Source organism: Mustela lutreola, chromosome 6 (genome assembly GCF_030435805.1).
Source record: "Mustela lutreola isolate mMusLut2 chromosome 6, mMusLut2.pri, whole genome shotgun sequence".
Classification (NCBI taxonomy): domain Eukaryota; kingdom Metazoa; phylum Chordata; class Mammalia; order Carnivora; family Mustelidae; genus Mustela; species Mustela lutreola.
This window is the reverse complement of record NC_081295.1, coordinates 20583149-20608788: the sequence shown is the minus strand read 5'-3', so window position 1 is coordinate 20608788 and position 25640 is coordinate 20583149. Positions and strand designations below refer to the sequence as shown.

At 42.1% G+C, this 25640-nt stretch overlaps 1 protein-coding gene across 6 annotated transcripts in view; it reads right to left on the bottom strand.

Moving 5' to 3' along the window:
• The window catches only part of FYN (FYN proto-oncogene, Src family tyrosine kinase), a 209934-nt gene that overhangs the window by 147356 nt on the left and 36938 nt on the right, over window positions 1–25640 (bottom strand). The window contains exon 1 of one of the 6 annotated variants that reach the window (XM_059176824.1): window positions 24368–24496. The exons of the other annotated variants lie outside the window; for them this stretch is intronic. The gene's annotated coding sequence lies outside the window, so the exon portion shown is untranslated. Of the gene's footprint in view, window positions 1–24367; window positions 24497–25640 lie in introns of those variants that run through there. 6 annotated transcript variants of the gene reach the window in all.

Genomic DNA, 25640 nt, shown 5'->3' with positions numbered 1-25640 from the left:
ATATTCTCAAGGAGTATTACTAAACAAAATATTTTTAAAACATCTATTTGATTTAGACTTTGAAACAACCCCATACTTGTTACAAAAAAAAAAAAGGAAAATGGCAGTAAAATTAAGACAATTTTTCAACTAAAATAAATTCACACGGAAATCTTAGGAGGACAGAAATAAAAGCCAGGACTTGACTGCAGAACACACAAGCTTGAGTACAAAGAATATTTGAGTTCCCTCCTTTCAGAAAATTTATGAAATGTAATTCCTGGATAATCTCAATATGCAGGGCAGATAAACTGGTGAGTGCAGAGTTGTGTATGTGTGTGTGTGTGTGTGTGTGTGTGCCTGTTTTAAAAAAGATAGACAACAAGGCTTTTTTGAAGAATTGGCTTCAAAGGAATTTGAAGACCTTAAAAGAAATGTGATAACAAAATCTTAATTTTGACACTATAGTAACACAACTATCTCATGAAAACCAGCTCAGCCACATGGGATGAGACACAGAGAGCTGAGAAAGATTCAGTCCACATTTGGTCAGTGCAAGATCGCCTCGCTGTTCTCCCAGACCGGAAGCAGTGTAGACGGGCTACAGCCTCAGCCTCCTACAGTCTGTAAACATCTACAGAAATAAGGGGGGAAAATGGCCACATTATTTGAATGCATAACAAGGAGATCTGAATGATGAATTCAGAGGAATTGTAATGTTTATAATTTTAATTGTCCAAAATGTCTTTCAATTACACTTAATCCTCACTCTAACAAAAAATGTGTTACAAGTAAATAGTAACACAAAATTCTCAATTCAACTGCAATTAAAAAAAAAAAAATCAATGGGGGTAACCACTCCTTCCTATTGTTGAAAAATTAAGTACAAGCATTTGCGGAAATCCAAAATCTTGTACAATTTTAGTATAGTCCTACTTTTGTAGAGCAGGTATCTGGAGAAAAAAAGGACTGCAATAAAACATCCCCAAACCAGAAACACTGATCTTCTCTGCCTGGTGGAATTTTAATAAAGGGATTATATCCTTTTCCGAGTGTTTCTAATTTTGCTACAATTTCCTACAATCACTGAGCATGTATTAGAGGTCAGGCAGTATCCAAGGAACTTTCTGCATCTCACAGAGGGCTCACATCTGCATGAGGTGGGTATTCTTACCTCTGCAGATATGGAAGCAGAAACCCAGGCAAGTAATCCTGGAGGGGTGAAGACTAGAACCCAGATGTGCCTGTCTCATAATCATTCTGCTGCAAACTGGATTTCATTTGTGGTCAGAAAACAAACAAACTTAAGAGTAAAATCAAGTGCTACAAAGGCAGGTGAAGGGTGAATGGAGACAATATACTTCTAGGCTTTTTTTTATGTTTAAGATTTTTATTAGGTAATCCTTAAATTTAATGACTATGATTCTTTTTTGTTGATATTTTCAAAAGTATGGCATCTATTTGAAAATGAAAGGAAATAAATGAAATCTTACATGACGCTAAAAGCAATGAACTGGATTTGGTCATTTACCATGTCTATATAACATCCTTTCAGTGAGGATTCTTTGACCTAAAGCAGACAACCTCCTCACGGATTCTAACCTGACTCTGAAGAAAAAAAAAAGAAAAAAAAAAAAAAAAAAGAATCTTCCCTTTTAAGAGGTATAGAGGTAGGACTCACAGCAAATGGTATTCCATAGACCACATATGGAGGCCATGATTTCCTGGTGGCTAAAACTCCCATCTAAGCACAACATAAAGTAAAGAAATAGAGGTTAAAACAGTGGAGCCTCATTTTTCACCTGTCACACTGACAAAGATGATAACCAATGAAAACCAATGAAAAGTATTATCATAAAAGTATTGAAAAACTGGCACTAATCAGTAGAGAGTGGGCAGGCAATAACTATGGATCAAACTTCAAAATGTGTAAACCACTGACCAGCCAATTCTCCTCCTAGGGACTTATTCGAAGGAGAAAATTAGGTTATGTATGCAAAGATCAATGTGGCAGTAATTGCTGTTCAATGCAGTAGTGCTTATAACAGAATAACTGGTAAAAACCAAAATATCTTCTGATAAAGGAGTTTGCTGCCTATCCCCAGAGTTTAGCAGTGTCTACTTGTACAAGTAAAAATAAGTACCCGTGAATGAATAAATTAACGAGGCAGAGCTATACAGCAGAATTTCATGCTGGCATTAACATTCCTGATTTAAAGCTATATGCAACCTAGAAAGGAGTCTGCAGCATTTTGTTAAGTGATCAAAACAGATTACAGACTAGCCTATGTAGCAATTGATCCCCCTTAGAAAAAATTCTATGCATGTCCTCCTGTGTATAAATGCACGGAGTGGCAGGATAGGTGGGATTTATGAAATTTTCATTTTTTTTCTTTATACTTTTCTGTATTATTTGGGTTTATTTTAAAACAGTAGCTACATATTTTCTATTTGGCTGAGGAGGAGGCTATTTTTTGAATTCTCATCTCAACCACTCAAACTCTGGAGAAGGATAATCCTACTAACAGGTAACATCCAGAGGATATAAGACAGTTCTTTTCCCCTTGATTTCTCAAATATTGTGCTAGTTCTCTTTTCTGCAACTTATTCCTGTAAGAGGCCTGAAGCAGAATGAACACAAGGCACACGTGTTTTAAAACAGTTGCAATCATGTCCTGGTAACCATTACACCAAAGAGAAAATCTCAACGCATGATATTTCACTATTTGGACTTTCTTTGTCCACAACCCTTCCAAGCCCACCCTTGTTAACTTTCTGGCCGATCCTCAACGCCCAAGGGTGCTCTCTTGTGCATTCAAGTGTATCCACCATCAATGGACTTCATCTGTCAGCTCTACATACAAAGACCTTCAAGTTATCTGGCAAAGAGACACTGCTTTTCTTGAATGCTGGATTGAGTTTAAAAGTGGACAGTATGTATTAATAACTAATGGCTTCTGGTCATTTTTTTTTTTTCAGTCCAGGAGAAAATACAAGCATTCCTAATAAACAAATGACAAAGTGTCTCTCTTTGGATTCAAACAAGAGCAACGTGATTCCTCCATTGGGGCACTGTCTGCGATTCTGGCCAGTCTCTGAAAGCAAGAGTCAGGGCCAACAGACGCGGCGTCTGTGCACATGTGCCCCGAAGAACAGCCAACTGTGAGAAGGACAGAGAGAACACATGAGCTGATGACTGATACGCTGCCTTTGCTGGATGCCACTTCTCCGAAAGTATAGAAGTTGGCTGATGAAACATGCCATGCCAATGCCTGGGTTCATCAAGTCAAGAATAAACCACACATTCCGGTCCTGTCGCATCTTCTCCCAAATAATCAAGCCCAGAGAAAGAGCAAGATGGAGGGCTAAGAGAACAGAGATGGAATGCTGGAGGACAACATACATCTCTACTTCCTTAAGCCCCTGGGTGTGCTACCATTCCAGGCCGGTGTTGGGGACAGCAACAGGAGACACCCAACATGAAAAGCATTCTAAACCCCGGGCATGAGGGTGGCTGGCTTGATCTAATCAGGTAGATTATGGATTTAACGTGGCAAATCCTCTTTTCTTTAAAAGGTACCACTGTCTATGAAGACGAGCCCAGTGGTGTGAGCTCTGAGTACAGGTTCAGTGGCGGTGACAGTCTATAATCACACCTGTTGATGCCAGTACCACTCATTTACAAGACGCTCGGACAGCCTGGGGCCTCAGCAAGGAGCCCCGACCACGGCCCACCTCGGGAGCCAGGCTCCATCACGGCGACAGGTACTGGATCTTTCACCTGGTTGCTGGCGCTGACTAGTTTTCTCTGCCTCTGCTGTCCTGTGCCCTGTCTACTCAGACTTGTCAGCTTTGAAGCCACAGCTATTTCCTGAGGGCTATACAACTCAACAAATGGCAAATAAACAATACAAAACATGATTTCATGCTGTCATGCTGCTGTTTCTCTCGTCTAGTAGCATTGTGGCAGCTCCCTGATTTACAAGTATCATTTGACACTCACTTTTCTCTTCCACTCACTTTCTCTTACTGTTTTTTCCTGCTTTTACCCTTAGACCATCAGCAACCTCTATTGCCTAAACCCTTCCCCTGCCCAACACCGAGGACCCTGACTTTCAAGGTCACCAGGCTACAAAAAGTGAACTTGTAAAGTTCACCAGCAAGGTAAGCCAGGTTGTTCTCAAGAGTTTAACACTGTCTCTGTGTGTGTGTGGCTTTTGCTGCCAGTGTTGGCTATGCCGGATCATCTTCTCTGTCCGAATCAGCTCTATGTGCTCACTTCAGTCAGAGGCAGACATCCTCCCAGACTGGGAAACTCAGTCTTGTCTCTTTCCCTTTATTTCATCCCCTATATCCAGGCAGTCTGCCTCCATCAAACCTCGAGATTCAGTCTTCAAGAAGGCTTGCAATTCATCAAGATTTAATATAGATTTAATAAAATACCATTCCTAAAAGGAGTCTAGAAGCCATAGTATGATACACGCATACAAGATATCAGTTATGGGCATAATCATTTTACTTCAATTATGTTTCCTGTTGAAGTCATTCCAAGTCTTATTACAGTGTTTAAATCCTTCTGAAATCTGGAGTCACTTTAAATCTCCACAACTAGATCATGATTATTGTTTTATGGTGTACCCTGGAAATGGAATATATCCTTTCCTCTAAAAACCTTTCTTTAAAAACGCAGCACTTGAACCACCTTCTCCAAGACCTTGACCCAGATTAAATTGAGTTTTAGCCACTCCAGTAACCCCTTGGGCAGAATTTTAATTAGTTTAACAGACATATGTGCATTGCAGAAGTCTTACGTAGTTTCCATTTTCCTGCTTCTTTATTTTCTAATTTGTGTTTACTTATTTCCCAAATCAGCACAAGCAGGGATCATGTCTTAATATGGACTATTAGTGACCAACAGACTTCAGTTCACTACTGATGACAGATTAGTCCCAACTCCCTTACTGTTTGTTTATTTAAGATTTTATTCATTTATTTGACAGAGGGAGAGACAGGGAGAGGGGGAACATAAGTGGGAGAGGGAAAAGCAGGCTCCCCACTGAGCAGGGAGCCCGATGTGGGGCTCAATCCCAAGACCCTGGCATCATGACCTGAGCCAAAGGAAGACGCTTAACAACTGAGCCACCCAGGCACCCCATGTCCTTCACTTTTTAAAATACATAAATATTAAAATATTATTCCTATACACTCATCCTTGGTGTTTCCTCCAGAGAGTCCAGTGATGAGAGAGTTACTAAGAGTATTTAAAAGCCTCATTTTTGACTCAGGAGCAAGAAATTCATCCACCCCTGACAAAAACAGCTTAAGAATAAATTCCAAACACCCAAGTGTTATTTTCTTCACCCCACAAACCCACAAACATTATGCGACCATGACACAAGCTGGGACGACATCCCATGGCAATCAGATGATAGATGTTTCCATTGGTTTCTCCTTAAATCAGGGCTATTAACAGCAGCACCACACTGAATGAAAACCCTCAGCAAAAGAGCTCAAATTGTGTCCAACAAGGCTCACTTTATAAGCCACAACTACTTTCCTACTAAAGGGAGGTTGTATTAAGTCAACTCTGTTTATACAACCATCATGTATTTATGTTCTCTTGAAACATAAACGATACTTTTATGAAGAATGAATTGCACACAACATACTATCTGCCTTGGAAAGATGCCAACATACACAGTAACAATACACAAAACAAAAACAACCAGCCACCAATACTTCTTTGAAACAAAACGAGTAGTGTGCAGAATTCCCTTTTGCATAGTAGGGTGATCTTAATGAGGGAAGCAAAATTAATGTTACTGATAGAAAATGACCTGAGAAATAGATTAACTGTACCTTATGATAACTGCACTAACATACTTACTATATAGCTTAGAATATTTTAATTTGAATTTAAACTATAATATTACATATAAATTAAAGTGAATGGGCAAAAATACCAACTTTACTCACTCATGAAATATTTATTGACAGGTGTTTTGATAGGGGAATATAAAAAGACACTGTCTCTACCATCTCAGAGTCTTAGGGAAATCAGATACATGACAATAAAAACAATCATTTGTTAACTACTATAATTATTCAATCAGCTTTGCTCAGAAATACCCACATTTAAGAAGTTGGTGAATCATAAAATGTATGATGGAGATCTGTTTATCTTGACCGATGTCCTCTCCAAAGCAAAAAGCAGTATGTATAAAATTATCCCATTCGTGATGAACAACACCAAACAAACAAGATTACATGGAAAGGGTCAGGAAAAGAAACCCATTTGCCTCTGGGATGAGGGTGGGTGGGTAAAAAGGATTAAAAAAAAGAAAAAAAAGGACTTTTTCTTTTTAGTTTACATACTTCTGTTATTGTCTGAATTTTTAAAGTCATCTATATGTTCATGTAATACTTGACCACTGAGGAAAAAAGTGATTGAAGCAAATAGCACAGGAGAAGCCAGCAAAGAAGACTGAGATGAGCTCCCAGCAGAAGAAAATCCAGAAGAAGGAAGAGTCGTCGAAGCTACTGGAAGACAGGGTGGAGACAGAGGCTGGTCAACCAGATCACCAGCCTGCGTAACAGATGCGGAGGAGGCCAAAGACTCCAGCAAGGACAGGCTCCTAAGGAGGAGGAGATACGGCTGGGGATATGGCTGTTTCCCTGGAACAGCCGCAGTGGAAAGAAGAGAGCAGCAGGGTGAAGACGGGCTGTGAGGGCGGGATGAGCAGCAGCAGGAGATTCAATGCCCGCAGGATAGTAACAGGCAGGAACGAGGTGAACTGGGAGCAAGCTGCCTCGTCTGTCTCTTCCATGTTGCCAAATGGGTACAAAAAAATACTTGTCTGTCTTGTGAAAATCGACAGTGCAAATGTGATCGCAAAAGGCAACTCGCACGTGTGGCCACAGACGTCAGGTGTGGGGACCCACCAAGAACCTGACAAACTGCCTCGGAACAACTGATGGGGCGGCCGCTGTGCAGCAACTTCTCCAGGTAATGGCTGCCAAGTGGTGATATTCGCCCAATGCTGCGGATCATCTTATTTTTAAAGAGAAGCCCTAAATCTGGATTTTCTTTTATTTTAGTGTGAAATTTCTTGACTTTTAAATGCTGGCTCAAATTAAGCAAAAACAAAACAAAACAAAAACACTGGACTAGGCAAAATATGCCTGTGGGTCACCTTTAGCATTTTGACTCTTTCAAGTTTGGCACTGAAGAGAAAAATGTCAGGTAAAAATTTCATTTTTTCCCTTCACACATGTATGTATGTATTTATCTTTTAAAGAATGAGAGGTTTTCACATGTTGCTAGGCTGAGTGAAGACCTAATAGGTAAAAACCATCATCTCCTTTTTTTCAGTACTTGAACAAAAAAGGGCTCACTTTGCTTGTCTTTAAAAGTCTATATACTGGAGTGCCTGGGTGGCTCAGTGGGTTAAAGCCTCTGCCTTCGGCTTCAGGTCATGATCTCAGGGTCCTGGGATCAAGCCCCGCATCCGGCTCTCTGCTCAGTGGGGAGCCTGCTTCCTCCTCTCTCTCTGCCTTCTGCTCTGCCCGCAGAAGATCTCTCTCTGTCAAATAAATAAACAAAAAAAAAAAAAAAAAAAAAAAAGTCCATATACTCATGGGGCACCCGGGTGGCTCGGTCTGCCTTTGGCTCACGTCCTGACCTTGAGGTCCTAGGATTGAGCCCCATGTCTGGCTCTCCGCTCAGCAGGGACTCTGCTTCTCTTTCTCCCTCTGCCCCTCTCCACTGGTCCTTCTCAAATAAGTAAATAAAAATCTTAAAAAAAGAGAGCCTACACGCTCACATACTTTACTGGTAAACAGTTAATCCACACTCTTGTATCTTGCTAACATAACAGACTTCAGCTAACTATTTATTACAAGTGTTAAAATGGGTGTTTGGGTGGGAAGCACAAATTAACTGGTAATTTTTGAAAGGAAACATGAGGAAGGACCCAAAATTCTCATGGAAAATATATAAACACTCAAGTGGACTTTCAGTTTATCAAATTTCCTCAGGAAAGAACTTCCCATGTGCAGCTGACTTATATTACAACAACACACCCAGCAATTTCATTAGAATGTTATTTTTAATCAGTTCATCATATCGCTTTGCCTCAGGAACTGGAAGCAAGGAGTACATAAAGTCACCAACTATGGATACAGAACATTCAGAGTTCAAATAGCATTTTTAACTGGGAAAATAGGAAGGCACAGCATCGCCACAAAAGAAAAGGTATCAACAACCGATTTTCTTGAGTGAGTACACAGTCTTTAAAAAAAAAATCTTCATCGCAAACTTTTGAAAACTGAAAAACATCTATTGCAAGATGTGAAGAATCTATTTGGTCATGACTCATCTGTGATAACATCATTGGCTGGGTCATTGCCATTGAATCTATTTTAAGCTCATTTCACTTTGCTCTAGTTCTCCTAGTTTATTAAGGGGCAATTTGGATGATGATAAGTGTTAGTGCCTCTACTTTCAAATGATTTTTCTCTTGACCCAACAAATATAATCTCAGGCCTGTGGAAAGAGAACTCAAGTGAAAACCCTCCTGTATACTAGGCTTAACTTTCTACTGAAACTTAGGGGAAAGGCTGACTACTACCCCCACCCCTCTGTTTAGCATCTTTAACACTGGGAGACATTCTTGCCTGTGGCTCTGTGGCTCTGTGTCTTTGTCTTTTCATCTCCAGTACATTTCTCTGTCACATGTCCTTCATCCTCAGCTCATGCGTAGCTCTGCTCTAGCTTGCCTTTCCCTGTTCACTGTCTTATCTGTTTTGCCTTATGTGCTCTCATTCATTATTTCGGATTTGTATTTGTATTTGTTTAGGTTTAGCTATTTTGCTTCTCTGGTCTCTTAATCCTTCTTCCAGTTCGGACCCTTTCCTCTCCCCGCCCAAATGAGGGAGCCACAAAATGCATTCCTTGTATACTCTTACCCTTAAGCTTCTTATTTGTGAATTTATTAAGTTCACGAATCCACACGCTGAACCTGTGTGTCTGTCAGAAAATGTATTTTATACTTGTGACAAAGGAACTGCTCAAATTTCCTGTATCTTTGGAAGCTCCTTCATGCTGCCATCTCTGAGCACTGCAGGAATTTCCTTAGACTGCCAGGCCCAACATTAGCAGGTTGTAAAATCTGCTAAGAAGACTGAGTCAGGAAGAGATGGCCTCGGATGTGTGGGACCAGTGGTTCACAGAACCTCCTGGGCTCTCTCTGGGCTGTGGGCAATGAGGCCGAGACCGTTCTGGTTTCTAATAAGACAAAGATTCCACTCCACTTCAGGGGAACATCCTCTTCTCCAGTTAGCTCCTATGCTTCCAAAATCTTTGCTGAGAGCAGATTTAACTGCCTCAAACAAACACCAAAGACTTAGTTTTGTACTTGCGCTTCCCACCCAAACAGATCTGCAACTGAAAGAACATGGAGCCTCTGGGATTTACGTTACTTAGAGGCAGCGCCCGTGTAGGACCAAGAGCACCGCTTCTATAACGAGACAGAACTGGGCTCAAATCCTAGCATTGTCTAAAGAGCACACCACACAAGTTACTTGACTTCTCAGGCTTAGTTTATTTCAGCAGCAAAATGAAGCTATCAATACCGACCACCCAGGATTTCTGTGAGGTGTAAATCACATGGGGCACTACAGAAGAAAGACTAGCACAGCATGAACAGTGGTGTGACGGGAGTGGAAATCAAGAAGGCCTGCTTTCAGGCTCTCTTCCCCCAGCCGCAAAGGTGGATTCTGACTTGGCTTCGCTGGTTCTTCCCTTCGCCTGCCCTTCTGGGAAAGTCCTGATCTTGGCCTCCCTGGGGGGTATCTTATGATGCAGCATAAGAAGGGAAGGTGGAAAAGAAATGGGTCATGGTTAGGAAAAGGCAGTAAGTGTACACGCGCTGTAGAGTGTGAGGAAGTCTGATGGGAGAACGAGGGGCTTGAGGTATTGCTGTAGTTTCTGTGTCCCCACTGGTGCCCTGACAAACACAAAGAATCTGCTGTTTGCAATTGTCACCCCTGGACTGTATCTGCTTGACTCTAACATCATCCTGAATCCGGACCGTGGGGCTCTGGATGCATAAAGGTTAGAGTATTAAACCAGTCTTATTATTATTTAATTATCCAGACTTGGGAGTGGAGGTGGCTCATAAGCAAAAGGGGAGGGGAAGTCAAAACAACCAAGCTGTCTGCCTCATTGTAAAAGGAATGTAGGGAGGCACTCGAGGCGGGAGACTGACGGTCCAAGGGCCGGAGCCAGGTCCTATTACCCATCCCTGATTCACGCGGATTCTGGTGAGTCACTAGCATTTCTGTGTTCCAGTTCTTCCCCTGGAAAATGGCAGGATGGGAGGGCTATATTATTATGGCCCAACAGCTGACCTTTTAAAAGTTTGCTGGGAGATGTGCCAGCAGCTGGGTTCACCCAACTCTGGCTTGTAGTGCTCCTTAAACAGAAGTACGTGTGTGTGCACACGTGTGTAAACACCTATCTATACATGTGTGTATGTATGCACACACCACACACACGCACACGCACATATGCATAAATTCTGGAGCTATCCCTGCACAAACAACTAAATCACTGGAAAAGAAAGCCTTCAAAAGGATTATCTGGTTAATCCTGCTACATCTGAACGAGAATATCCCTGAATCTAAAAAGAAGAGTAGAATGTTCTTTTCCTAAAATCTCCAAGGGAGATGTTTATAACTTCCGATTAACAATGGACTTGATTTTCTAACAACTGTCATGGAAAAGTTCCTCTTTGTTAACGTTTTTTAAATTGCACTCCTGCCTGTGTTCTCTATCCCTCTTACCACACTATTTTGTTTTTGGACCAAACACATCACCTTCTAACAACAATATAACTCACTTATGCATTAACGTTTACTGCCTATTATTTCATTTCCTCTCCCCTAACTGGAATAAGCTGCCTCATTCAGGATTTATCCCAAACACCTACCACAGTGCCTAGCTCATAAAAGGCACTTGATAAACATTTTTAATTTGAAGGTGAATTCTTTTTGTGTTTAATCTTTGATAAATATCATCTACCTAGTGAGCTGGAAGGAACCTCAGCAAAGGACCGGCGGCGATAACAAAGCCGGGGCCCGGTGAGGGGAAGCAGATCGCCCCAGGTCATATGGTTCCGTCAGGGCTCCTTCGCCTTCACCTAAGTACCTCCATATGGAGCTGCGATCCCAGGGGAACAGCATGGCTGGAAACTGGCCAATGAGCAAGGCCAAGTCTGAACTCATTAAAAGCAAAGGAGTCCAAGAGAATAAGCCATAGTATTTATTTACAGAACATAAAGTCTCCTATAATAATAATTTGTGTATCAGTAGCTGCTTTCATCTAAGGATCCCAGAGAGCTGATGAAATTCTCAACCCACGGTGCCGGCTATCATTACCTGCTCTGGGGCAAGGGCGCGAAGATACAGGTGGCCCAGCGGGCTTCCTGGAGGCAGCTTCGAGCTCTCTGCAGCTACAGATCCACTCCGTATTTTTATCTTCTGTCTATGTCCTCATCCTTATCAACACGCGAACAGCCTGACGGAGCTACAGCAGCTCTGTAACCTCCTGATCTGTTCTCTTTCAGGCGCCCCTAAGACCACTCAGGCCCGTGCCAGTTTTCAAACCAGGGTAGACAGAAATAACACTGAGCATGTGGGGTGTTCAATCATGTAGTATCTCCTTCAAGTCACCAAGGGCGGCCCCTCCTGAGCTTGTCCAGGAGAGAGGCCGACCACAAGGATAGCTGACATGTTCAGCGGCTTTTGGGGTTGGGATTTTTCTTCTTTCCTTACCTTACTTCCTTTGCCCCATATCCCCTTTTTCCATCTGTGGAAAGCGCATCGACTCGGTTGGCATTTCTACCTACCCACACAACGATCGTATTTACAACTATCCCTCAATTATTTAGGAACCACATTAAGGGCCAATTAGACAGAGTCAGCACAACAAGTGGATGAGCTCTTCCACACACGGTTTTGACCAGGTGGCATTCCTTCCTCCTTGAGGAATGAGGGAAATGATGGCTTTTGCCATTTTTCCAACACTTCTCACTATGAAACCCTCTCCAGGGCCCTTCCTGCGTGTAGGCCGGGGGTGGCTCTTCTTCGCTGTCCCGCTGAACAAAGGTACCAACCTAACCAGTGCCGCCTACGTGCCGCCACGGCAGCCTCTCGGCCGGTGCCAAGTTCACAGCGTCAGTTCCAGGCGGAGGAACCCGGGCTGCAGTCTGTTGTGTATCCTGTGAGCTTCCTCGGCTTCTGCAGTTCCGGGGACCACCCTGCTGACTTCGCTCGTGGGCTGGCAGCTTTAGGGCTGAAATGGCCGGCCAGCATCCTGAGGTCTGCCGGCTCCTTGGAACAGGAGGAAATCCTTGGCACAAGCAGAAATAATCCCAGGCTCAGGATTTCCCAGTGTTTTCTGGGAGGCCTGGGTTCTGGGGGATACTCAAAGGTACAATGTGGAAAAAGAATTCTGTGGTCAAATGAATCTGTGAAACTTGGGTAAAAAAATATGTTAAACAATGGTGGTTGCATAAAAAACTAAAAACAGAATCATCATATGATTCAGTCATTTCAGTTCTGGGTATATATCCAAAAGAACAGAAGTAAATTCTTTTTTTTTTTTTTTTTTTTTCTTTTTGGAGAAAGAGAGAGCATGGGGTGTGGGGGGAGAGGGAGAAAGAATCTTAAGCAGGCCCCATGCCCAGCGTGGAGTCTGATGGCAGGACTTGATCTCACAAACCCTGAGATCATGACCTGAGCCAAAATCAAGAGTCAGATGCTTAATGAACTTAGCCCAGGCACCCTGAAAGTAAACTTTTGAAGAAATATTTGTACACCCATGTTTGCCGCAATATTATTCCCAGCAGTCAGAAGGCGGAAGCAACTCAAGAGTCAACTTGTGTTGACTGGATAAATAAACACGGACTATCCATACAACGGAATATTACTCAGCCTTACAAAGGAAGGAAGTCCTGACATGCTATCACATGGATCAGTCTTGACAACATGTTGCTAAGTGAAATAAGTCAGCCATAAAAAGATAAGACTGTATGATTCCATTTATGTGAGGCACCCAAGGGTAGTCAAATTCACAGCGACAGAAAGTAGAATGATGGTGGCCAGGGGCTGGGGGAGGGGAGAATTGTTACTTAAGGGGTGCAGAGTTTCAGCTTTGCAAGATGAAAAGAGTTCTGGAGACGAGTTGAACAACAAAGCGAATATACTTAACGCCACTAACCTGTTCAATGAAAAATGGCTAAGATGGTAAATCTCGTCATGTGTGTTTTGCTGATTTAAAAAAAAAAAAGTACATTCAATAGTTTTCCTTGCAGTAGGACTTGTCAGAACCTTTAAATGCTAATATGTATAGGGAATCCTCAAGAGGGGCATATACCAAGCAGCTTTGCCCAGATTCTCTGGCCATGCAACCCATTTTTCACTGAGTATCTGGCGGGACCTGTGTACTTCAGAACATACTTCAGGAAATGAGCCACTAAACTAGAAACTGTTAGAAAATAGAAAATCCTAACTTTTTTTTAATATTTACATCAAGGAAGGAAGGATTCCAGAGCTCAAAACCAGATTTCCAAAACAGTTTTAACTTGCTATCATCCTCAGGCTCTAACCTCAACGATGTCACTTATTAGCCACATGGTTCTCGGTCTAAAATAAGTCACTATTTTTATCTCCTCTGATGTGTGAGAATAATACTGGCTCAACCTATCTTACTGGTTTGTGGTGAAAGCTAATGGAAAAACATATGTGAAAGAACCTGAAAAGTACAAAGTGGGTAGAGCACTTGAAGTGTAGCAAAGACAGAGACTAGGAGTCAGAAAACATAGGTTCAATAGCTGGTTTTATTGCTGTCTGACCTTGGACAGGTCACTTAACCTCCCTGACCCTCAGCTTGCCCAGCTGCCAATGAGGTGGCTGGAGATCATGTCAGAGGTCACTTCCCTGTGAAACTATCAAATACCGTGAGAGATGCACTGTGGCACCTGCACACATCCCTTACCAGACACTTAGGCCCACCCTTGTCTCGTGTTAGGACACAAAGAGGAGCAGATGACAGGCCATGCTCCCTGGTGAGTGAGTGAGGGCTGCTGGCCTGCAGACCAGCAGGGGAAGATGAGAAGGTGCACGTGCGGGAAGCCACAGATTTATTTGCTTCATAGTATCCTCCTAGTCCCTTGCCCCCACGCTTTTTAAAAAAATCAACATATACTGTATTATTTGTTTCAGGGGTACAGGTCTGTGAATCATCAGTCTTACACAACTCACAGCGCTCCCCACAGCACGTACCCTCCCCAATGCCCATCACCACACCACGCCATCCTTCCCACCCCCTTCTCTTCCGGCAACCCTCAGTTTGTTTCCTGAGATTAAGTGTCTCTTATGGTTTGTCTCCCTCTCTGGTTTTTGTCTTGTTTCATTTTTCCCTTCCTTCCCCTATGATCCTCTGTCTTATTTTTCAAATTCCTCATATCAGTAAGATACGATAATAATTGTCTCTGACTTATTTCACTTAGCCTAATACCCTCTAGTTCCATCCATGTTGTTGCAAACAGCAAGATTTCACTTTTTGATAGCTGCATAATATTCCATTGTGTATGTGCGTGTGTGTGCGTGTGTGTGTGTGTGTGTGTATCCCACATCTTCTTTATCCATTCATCTGTTGATGGACATCCAGGCTCTTTCCATCATTTGGCTATTGTGGACATTACTGCTATAAACATTGGGGTGCATGTGTCCCTTTGGATCACTACATTTGTATCATTGGGGTAAATACCCAGTAGTTCAAATGCTGAGTCGTGGGGTAGCTCTATTTTTAACTCTTTGAGGCACCTCCATACTGTTTTCCAGAGTGGTTGCACCAGCTTGCATTCCTATCAACAGTGTAGGAGGCCCCCATGCTCTTTTTTAAAAAGCTATTTCTGAAGTATCTTTACTTCAGTAATGACTCAACTGAGCTAGATGGTAGGGAAAAGTTACTAAATGAACAGAAGTACAGACTTCCATAGAAGTAAGGTTTTGCCCAGACCTGGGGACCCATCTTCCTGCCAGGTTCAGTGACTATGCACAGAAAACCTGAGATGCCCAACCACTGCCTATCAGCAGACTGATCATCTGTCCTAGGCACTCTCTTGGAGGGCCAGAGCTGTTGGCACTGCAGGAAGACAGGAGAGGAGTGGCTGGATAGGGACAGGCAAGGCGCTTGGGGGAAAGAAACAGTCTCTGCGGGAAATGGGAGGAGAGCCAGCCCCCATAATTAAAGAGCTGGTGGTTTTTAACCTTCTGTGTGCTGTGATAGAGAACCCCCAAAGGTGTCCAAGAGGGGTCGGGGCAAGGTAAAAGTGTGCCTGTGTAAGGCAGGCCACACACAGGGAAGAGGGAGTCCCAAGTGAGGGGTGGGACAGAGGAAGTTTAGGGAGGGGAGGCTGGGCCCATTTATAGGAGTGATGTTTGAGGCTTGTAGCAGGATGGTGTTGATAAACAAGGAAGGGATGAAAGCAGTGCAAAGAACATGTGACAAGATGGTTATCAATATATGAGTGACATGGGGTAAGACAGCACACTTGTTCCAGCTTTTGGGGAGACAGGGTAGAGGGAGAAGATGGTGACCACCTATATGGACTGAAGAAAAGACAAGATGAGATAGAGATCAGTAGTGGTGGGAAAGGGATCTATTTCTGTTGCATTTAGACTGAACTAACTGGTAACGGAGACTGAGTAAAAATGTCCTATGGCAAAAAGGTATAAATGAAAATGAATTTGCAGACATGGGCAGTGGAGAGCCTAGACATGGGGTATGTGCAAAACAGAAGGGGCTGTTTGTACAATTTGCATATAGATCAAGGATTCACATCTTTGGGTCCATGAAGAGGCATTCAGGAACTTAGTCCACAGACCTCCTGAGGTAGCATACCGTATTTGTGTTTCTGTGTATGTGTGCACGGGTTTTTCTCAATGGAGGACTCCCCTAGCTTTCATCTGGTCCTCTAAGAGGCCCCCAACCAGTGGTTTAGTTGGTATTAAGATCCTCAATATTTGATGGAAATTTCTCTCCTACCTGCTTGACAAATCTACCATGTCAGAGGACATTAAGAATACGATGTTAAAACTGTACTTATTACCAAATTTAAGAACCAAGGAATAGTCACTCTCCTATCATCTTATCAAAATTAAGGTACATTATAACACTCCAAAGACTACTGACACTGGCAAACATGTTTAAATATTTTAAATTTAAAATGTTAAAAGTATATTTAGAATTTTGCAAGTACAGTTTCCTTGCAAGAGGTTTACTATGTGTGGTATTTTAATATAAAAGTACCTGAATCTGTTAATATTCACAGCTAGATTCAAAGACCTGCCAAAAACAGTTATTGGAACTACTTTTAATAGTCATGACCCCTTTTCCCCTAAAGAATGTTATCAAGTACACTGTGCAGTAATGACTATAAATACATGACATGTCTGTTACTATAAATAAATATTGCACATTCTCCCAACCCATTTAATTACCATTCACCCAAAGCAGTGCAATTAAGAAACTGTCTGTTGAATTCTGAAAATGGGAAAAGCCCTCGTGTCTCTCTTAGGTAGTTTTACAATCCTAACAATAGACTTAATGAAGCCTTTTAAAACAAGGACGATTACATTAAAATGACCGGGGCATATAAAAATTCATTACATAGACCCTCCTGCTGTCTGGTGGATTAAATGCCTCATCACACCCTGGAGAGAAGTAAGAACAAATAATAAAGAAAAATCACAACTTTCTGAGTGAACATCTTATGCATGAGATTTAATGTGGCCCTATAAATCACTCAAGACTTCACTCTATACCCAAAGTGCAAAAGAGGTATTGCTTGGTACCAGGTAAATCGTGAAGTGGCCGTAGGAGGGCTACATGGCTTATTGAATATAAGATGATATTACAATCCACATCTTGATGATGCTAAACAATGATGCAAGTTGATACAGATTTTCCCCTTGAGAAATGATAACAGCTACAAAAACCAAGTCCAATCCCTGCACAACTGTCTGTGACCGTTAGCACCCATTACCCTTAAATGCCCTCAGAAACTGCACCAGCTGATAGTTTTGTTACATTTATTTTTAAGTGTTTTATGTGTTTCTGTTGCTGTTAGAGTTGTTTCTTAGCTTCATTTTCCACCTATTAGCTGCTAATACATAGAGATACGATTGATTTCTGTATATTGACCTCATATCCTATGACTTTACTAAGTTCATTAGTTCTCGCTAGAAGTGGTTTTATATTCCTTAGGACTTGTCTGTGTAAACAGTCATGTCACCTGCAAGTAGAGAGAACTGCCCTTCTTCCCATACAGTCTGTATGCCCTTCATTTCTTGTTTCTGCTCGATTCTCCTTCTTAAAGGGCTACAGCAGCTTGTTTCACCAGTGAGGAACCTCCTGCCACTGCATTCCAGTTGGCATCATGCCATACCATCTTTGACCTTCATAGGGCCAAGAACACCATGCCATGGGGAACTGTGGCCTTAGCAGAAAGACCATGACCCTACCAAGCCATCCACAGAAGACAGGAGGCCTGATTCCGAGCCTCAAACTTGAAGGAACAAGAATTTATAGTTGATTTCCTATAGTTAATTACTTACACCTCTCAAGATGCTGGCATGTAGAAAAAGGAGAAAGAAGGAGAAGAAGGAGAAGAAGAAAATAGCCAAGGGAATTGCTGAATTTTTGGACTTGGGACCCAAAAGAGTACTTAGAGATTAAACCTCTCCTCTTACAACAAAAGTGAGGCTCAGCATGTCCAGTGACTTGTACAAAGACAGCTGGAGGCAGACGGAGAGTCTGCTATTCTAAACAGGACATGAACTGGGAGTGCACAGACCTGGATCCTAGCCTTGAGGAGGTCAGGAATGTACTCCTGTCTTCAGATTCTAAGAGTCTAGGGGAGATCTCAAATACTCTGAGAACGGTCCAAGTAGATGGAATGACTTGGGCCCCGTGCATATGGGCATCCTTCTTTGGGCCTTTGCTAAGGATATACCCTAAACCAGGGCAAGATAACATTTTCCAGCACCTGGTCCATCTATAGCTGGCTCTTACGCTTAAGAAATGAGTACTCGGGGCACCTGAGTGGCTCAGTGGGTTGCCTTTGCCTTCGCCTCAGGTCATGATCCCAGGGTCCTGGGATCGAGCCCCACATCGGGCTCTCTGCTCAGCAGGGAGCCTGCTTCCTCCTCTCTCTCTGCCTGCCTCTCTGCCTACTTGTGATCTCTGTCTGTCAAATAAATAAATAAAATCTTAAAAAAAAAAAAAAAAAGAAAAAGAAATGAGTTCTCAGGGTGCCTGGCTGGCTCAGTCAGCAGAGCATGTGACTCTTGATCTCAGAGTTGTGATTTCAAGCCCCACATTGAGTATAGGGATTACTTAAAAATAAAATCTTCAAAAAAGAAAAGGAAAAAGAAATGAGTTTTCCTCTCCTAGCCTGAATAAACTTACCCTGAAATAAGTTAAAAATTAGGATCTCATTGAGCAGCTCTGGCCCTGTTTATACCAGCTGCTGAACATGATCACCTCCTATCATCAGGAAGCTTGGTTAACATCCTAGGGCTCACACACAGCCCCTGGGGATCCTGCTAAATCTTCTCTTATACATTATTTGTATTTTTCTCTTAAAAGAACTTGACAGAGCCAAGAAAATCACCAGTCTGTTTAGTAAGCATATAACATGTTCCCTCCTTATTAGCCAAGGGATATTAAGATGTCCTCAAATAAGGAAGCATGTTTCAGTCAAATAAATATATATATATATTTGAACAGCTGAAATTCTCAAACTTTTAGGAAGTCCAGTTCCTCAAATTTCCCCTCCTGTCACATAAGGCCAAACATTCTTACCAATCACTTCTCTAAAATAACCATCAGTTGTCACTGCTAAAACAGAAGTTCCGAGAGGTCAAAAGTGTTTACTGACATCAGAGTGAGGCTCCAACTGGACGAAATAGAAACCAGATAATAAAGGAGCATCACTCATGGCTGTTGGGTGTGTACTGGGCAAAGCCTGTTTCACAAGAGAAGGGGAAGCTGCAGAGGACAGGAACAGCCACACTAGCTACTTGCACCAGGGGCGGGGTGCTTGGGAATATTACCTGACTAGCAACAACCCTATGGGGGCAGATATAACATCTTGAACTCCTGAGGAAGCCGGTTAAGTAGCTTGCCCAAGGTCAAACAGCTGGTTAATGGTAGAGTGGCAATTTGAATCCAGATTGATCTCTCTTAAGTCCAGCCTTTTAATTAATTTTATTATAAAAGTAATATAACCACATTAACAAACACTCAGACAAAAATCCCTGTAATCTCATAACCCAAATACAACTTAGCATTTTGGTATAATTGTCATAGGTTTTTCCTAGGTATGCATTATGCTTTGCAAAATTACGATCATACTCCACTATTTGGTATCAAACTAAACATTTGTCTAACTTATTTAACAATTTTTCCAATCATTTTAATTAACAGATTATATTCCAAGAGTAGACATGTCATAGTTTACATAATGAGCCCTCAAACCATGAAACACTGGTGGTTCTTTGCAGCTTTGGGAGCAAATCATGGTTTTTGTTTTGTTTTTGTTTTTTTAATGTTCAGTTAGCCACTAGATTGTACATTGCTGGTTTCTGATGTAGTGTTCAGTGATTCATTAGTCGCACCTAACATCCAGTGCACATCATGAGTGTAACATGCTGCTTTCCCAAATACATACTGTCACCACTGTGTATTTGAAAGCTTCAAATAGACAATACCAATCAACAGATGATTAAAAAAAAAAAAAAAACTATAATGAAAATATTTTGAAAATGCCACCATCCCTGAGCTCTTAGGCCTAGAAGCAAATAAGTCCGATGAATACTATTAATGAAGGGTCATCCCAAAATAACAAGTTCAAAGAGGCTGCACTTCTGAGACCCCAGACAGCAAGTGCTGTGAATGGTTCAGTGCTCTTACTTTCAGTTTCCTAGGAATGCCAACAAAAGAAGTTATCCTCATTAAAATCTAGATTTGGAAGAACGGAAATTCTTTGAAAAGAAAACAAGTCCTATCCGTTTTATGTGTCAGAGCAGTCAGAACTTACAACAATAAGGCCAACATGCTCACCCAGGACTGTGTCATGTTTCATAGTTAATTTCCTCTTCAAAATGCCATGTGCCCATTTTACTCAGGTCACGTGACTGAGCAGCAACAGTGCAGCTCTCGGTTTTTGGCAAATAACCCTACGACATAGAAGAGTCAGCAATATTGAATCCTGTGTAAGCTGACCGAATTTATAAGGTATAAAGCATGCCTGTCAGAAAAATCTCTTATGGGCGCCTGGGTGGCTCAGTGGGTTAAATCCTCTCCCTTCGGCTCCTGTCATGATCTCAGGGTCCTGGGATCAAGCCCCACATCCGGCTCTCTGCTCAGCAGGGAGTCTGTTCCCTGCCACCCCCGCCCCCCCCCCGCCTCTCTGCCTACTTGTGATCTGTGTCTGTGAAATAAATAAATAAAATCTTTCAAAAAAAAAGAAAGAAAGAAAGAAAGAAAAATCTCTTACTTTTGGAGGAAAGTAATATCCAAAATGCCTGTGTGCCTCTTTGTCTGTTTTGAAAACTTTATTAGAATCCATGCCGCCATCAGTGTGAGGTGGAAACCGTATACTTAAATGCCCAGAAGCATCTATCTGCTCCCCAGATAGAGCACTAAAGATTCCTGCTGATCAGGGAAAATGGAGTAAAAATGTGGACAAATGGGGAATTCATTTCTACGGAGATGGAACTGTGCCACTTAATGACAACTTGACTATAGTCCACACGAGATAACCTATCACCCTATCCACAGTGCCTGTTTAAAACCCATATCTTTTTCTTCATATCCCCAGCTCTCTGTACCGCACATTTTGATGGTAAGTTGTACTTCATCAGACCCTAATGATATCCTTTTCTTCTCCAACGTTTAATGAATTCTGCACTTCAGACTTCCCCTTCTCTTAAAAGTTAACATGTTTACTCATGGGAATGTCAAATGGAATGTCCAAATATAACCACTTTGGAAAAATAATTTGGTATTATCCAGTAAAGCTGAAGATGCACATACTCTAAGACACCAAAATTCTTCTCTTAGGCACCTGCCCTAAGAGTTTGCTTGCAGGAGGATGTACATACAAGAATGTTCACAGCAGCACTGCTTAAAATGGCACAACACTGGAAATGACCCAAATGCCCATTGAGAGGAGACTGGATACATAAATTGTGGTATGTTCCCACAATATAAGACCATATAGCAGTAGAGATAAGTGAATTTCATGTTTGCCATTTCATGCAGCAACAGGGATGAATCTTAAATGACTGATTAAAAAAAAAAAAAAGCAAATGGTACAATACTACATGTCTATATATCCATATCTATATATGCCCAGGGCAAACAAAACTTAATAATAGATTACATAGAAAAGCCGTAGGGAAACATACTTAGACAGATAAGCCAGGAAATAACAAACACAAAATTATTCAGCACTGGTACCAGGAGAGAGGAATATGGCCAGGGTGGAACCCATAAGGATTCCCAACGTAATGGTGATATTCTAGTTCTTATGTTGCAGGATGGGTACAGGGGGTTGTATTTCTTACCCTCTTTTTCCCCCCATTCCCTTCTCTGTGTGTGTATATCTGTAATATATGTATAGAACTGATGCATATGCATCTCTCTTTGTAGGAATATAAATAATACATAATAACAAATATATTTATTATAGAATATTATACATATATAAAATTACATCAATATAATATATAGTAAAAAATATAAATACATTATTCATCTACACACACACACACACACACCTTTGTAGACATCCTCATGATCATCATCATTTTCCTTTTCACTCCTCACCCTGGACCTGCCTCCCTCAGCAACCCCTTCCAGGCATTCTGACCCAGGTGGAGTCCTCAGCTCAGACCTTTGTCTTAGACTTGAGTGCTTGCTCTGTCCAACAACCTCCTCTAAACCTGATAACCACTGAAGACCCAACATGACGCCCTTTATTCTCTGTACAGATTCATGTGGAACATTCAGCAGTGATGGGAAGGTAAACCTTCCCATCGTGGTGAGCTCTCACTCAGAAGGTGGTACCAACTGCACTGCAAGGGAACCTGAGATGCCACTCAAAGTGCAATGACTGTTTGCTAAATTACACAAGTTGCTGCTGGCAGCAGTGCTGGCCTTGATCTCCCAACCTGACCCAACCACAAGGTGTCCTGTGCTCCTGAGAAGTTTGTCAAGTTTGCTCCATTGCATTACTGCTGCCTGGCCTGATTTCTCAAACCACCTTTTCTTTCTTCCTGCAAAATAATCTTAATTCCACTCATCTCCCAGACACCGGGCTCCTGACCTTAACATAATTCTTCATCTTTTTTTTTTTTTTAAAGATTTTTACTTATTTATTTGAAAGCGATAGCGAGAGAGAGCACAAGTGGGGACAAAAGGGAGAAGCAGGCTTCCCACTAAGCAAGAAGCACGACATGGGGCTCAATCCCAGAACTCTGGGATCATGACCTGAGCTGAAAGGAGAGGTTTAGCCGACTGAGCCACCCAGGCGCCCCAATTCTTCATCTTTTTACCTCTTTTAAGAGTAAGCTCTGAGATTACTTTTCTCCTCCAACTTCAGACTCTCTCAGGAGTCCCTGATCATGATACCACAGCCATCGTTAAGACAAAATAAGAACTCTTATTAAATTTGTTCCATTTCAGTAATGTTTATTCTAAAAGCTTTTCTTATTTCCTACTCAAAAATTAAAAGTGATAAGAAAACTATTTCAAAACAAATGAATTTAGCAAAGTTTTTTATGTTGGGTTTTCTCTCCTATTTGGTAGACTGCTTGGGGGAAAAATACATAAACTGTAACCACTGTCCTAGAGATCTGAGTTTAGGGAATTTGATTTTCTTAAAAAAAAAAAAAAAAAAAAAAAAAGATCAGAGTTTGCCAGAAGTTAGGGGTGAGGGAAGGATGGACAACCAGAGCACAGAGGATTGTTAGGGCAGTGAAAATACTCTATATAATAGCATAATGGCAGATACTTGTGGTCGTACTTCGATCCAGCATACAACACCAAGAGTGGACGCTAATGTAAACTATGGATTTGGGGGGCTACTGCTGTGTCAACTTAGGTTCCTCAATTTTAACAACTGTCCAACTCTGGTGAGGGTATTGATAATGGGGGACGCTATGCATATAGGGGAACACAGATATTTGGGAAATCTCTGTACTTTCCCCTTATTCTTGCAGTCACCTGCTCTAAAAAAAAAAAAAATAATAAGGGCTATTTAAAAAAAAAAAAGAAAAACTTGGAACAACAACAACAAAAAGAAACCAAACAAGTGCTTTTTCCCACCCTGAGACATCTTGTTCTGCTGGCCTTGAAATTGTTTCTGAAGCTTTTTACTTTTTCCTTCAAAAAACATTACACGGCATCCGTCATTGGTGTATTTACTACCTACAAAACATGGAGGCCTAATTATATTTTCCTCTAAGCCACTGCAAAAATAGAATAATAATAAAATTACATAATTGGGTAGTGGCCAGTATTTACATTAAAAAATATAACTGAATATGAGAAAATACAGTAAATATTATGGTAACTGTCAACATTTTTTGTTCTTCCAATTCATGGGTTAGATAGTGAGAAGCACTACTGACATATTGCCAGGGAGTTCTCTCCCGTACCTAAAACTTCACTGTGGATCCCCATGAGGACTTCCAAACTCTGTGAACAGGTTATAGAAGTTATTTCATTTCAATACCTAAGGATTGTTCAAACTTGTAACCTCACTATCAAATTTGCTTTTTTGCAATAAGCATCATCTTGACACACGGGTCAGACTCTCTGGTAAAGAAAAAAAAAATTTTGCCCTTATTTGATAACCGTATAATAGGCAAAATGACTGTTACTTTATTTTTTAAACTTCTGCTTCCCATACCACGAGTTTAGTAGGACTACTTTCAGAATATTCTTCCAGAGATGAACAAAATCTCCCCCTGCCCAGCCCCCCAACACACAAACGTTCTGTTTGTTTTAAATGACTATGGCATTAAATCCTGATGAAGAGCAACAGAAAAATTAAAGTCATAGAAAGGAGACTTCCCCCGGCCCATTCTTCTGGCCCAAGCATGGATCTGTTCCGGTCACACTGGGAAGTTATCCAATCGTTGGCCAGTATTGCCCAAAGAAAGAAGGAACAAGAAACAGAAGTTGCGAACTCCGTCCTGGGATCCTCCTGGATCATTTTCCCAGGCCCCCGCCCATCCCCTCACTCACCGCTGCTGCAACTCTGCGTCTGACTCTCTGCTTCCCCTACAGCCAACATCACACAGCTCTCGGGTGGCACAGCAGGACCTGGTCAAGTCCCTGAGGCCCACACAGTCTTTCCACTACATCACGCCGCCTCGTGACTGACCCTGAAACCATCTCACTTGGTCTTGGCGAATCTTATTTGGAAGAACTATGCAAATGACTGAATTGTTGTTTTCCCCCCTTCTTTGGTTCACATAAATGATCCACACAGCATCTCACTTCCTTTCCCTCACTTTACATGCTGACTACACTTAGTAGTGGCACATTTCACAACTTCACAAACACCCCTACATCTTCCAAGAAGGGGCCTTATGCACCCAACAGTGAGGTCGGCTCTTCAGAGACCACATGCAATCTGCAAAGAAGGATGTCTTTAGTAATGGTGAGCCCTAGAAGCAAAGATTAGGACTCCTCATCTGAACGCAGGCTTCTAGTCTCACCTTCAAAATCACCCATGGCTAACACCCACAAGTGTGCTACAGGATGTGGGGCTCAGGACTGAAACCCATGGACATCAGTGAGAACAACCGGGGGGACCTCTGCCCTCACAGCAATGCTCCTAACCCTCTCTTCCTGGGGCACCGCCCTCATCTTGGGGCATTTTCATGGGACTATCAGAGTGGTACGTCACAGACACAGAGCAGCGGCCTCAGCAAAGCATCTGTCGCTCGAAGCATAGCTGCTCGAGATGGAAGGCCCTGGGCTAGGTGACAATTCAGTCTGAAGGCCCCAGACGTGATGAGCGACCATGCCCAGTGGTGCTAACGTCGCCGAGCAGCAACACTGACCTGGAGGGAGGGCCCTGCACAGTGGGGCTTTGTAGGTTCATCCCTGGTAAGGTTTCACCAAGATGTGCTTAGGGATATCACAAATAAATCACAACTGAGGGGACAGTCAATCAATTAGAGGAAAGAATAGAGATTTTAAAACACTTCAGCCAGCTGCAATAACTGATGGAACAGACCAAAAAAGAACCCAAAGAGTTCACAAAAAGAAAAAAAATCAACTGTGTATGTATAGGAGGGTTTCATCACCTACCTGACACCCTCTAATCTACTCAGCTCAGACAACTCAGCCCTGTTCACGAGCTCTGCCATGTGACCTGGACCCCAGGCTCTGAATGGGCGAGGCTCCATGCCACTGACACACAGACCTACCTCAGTGTGTGACTCTGACGTCACACCAGGGGCTTCCTCTTACTCCCTGGGCTCAAGCTCCTATCTTGGGCCCTCCTGTC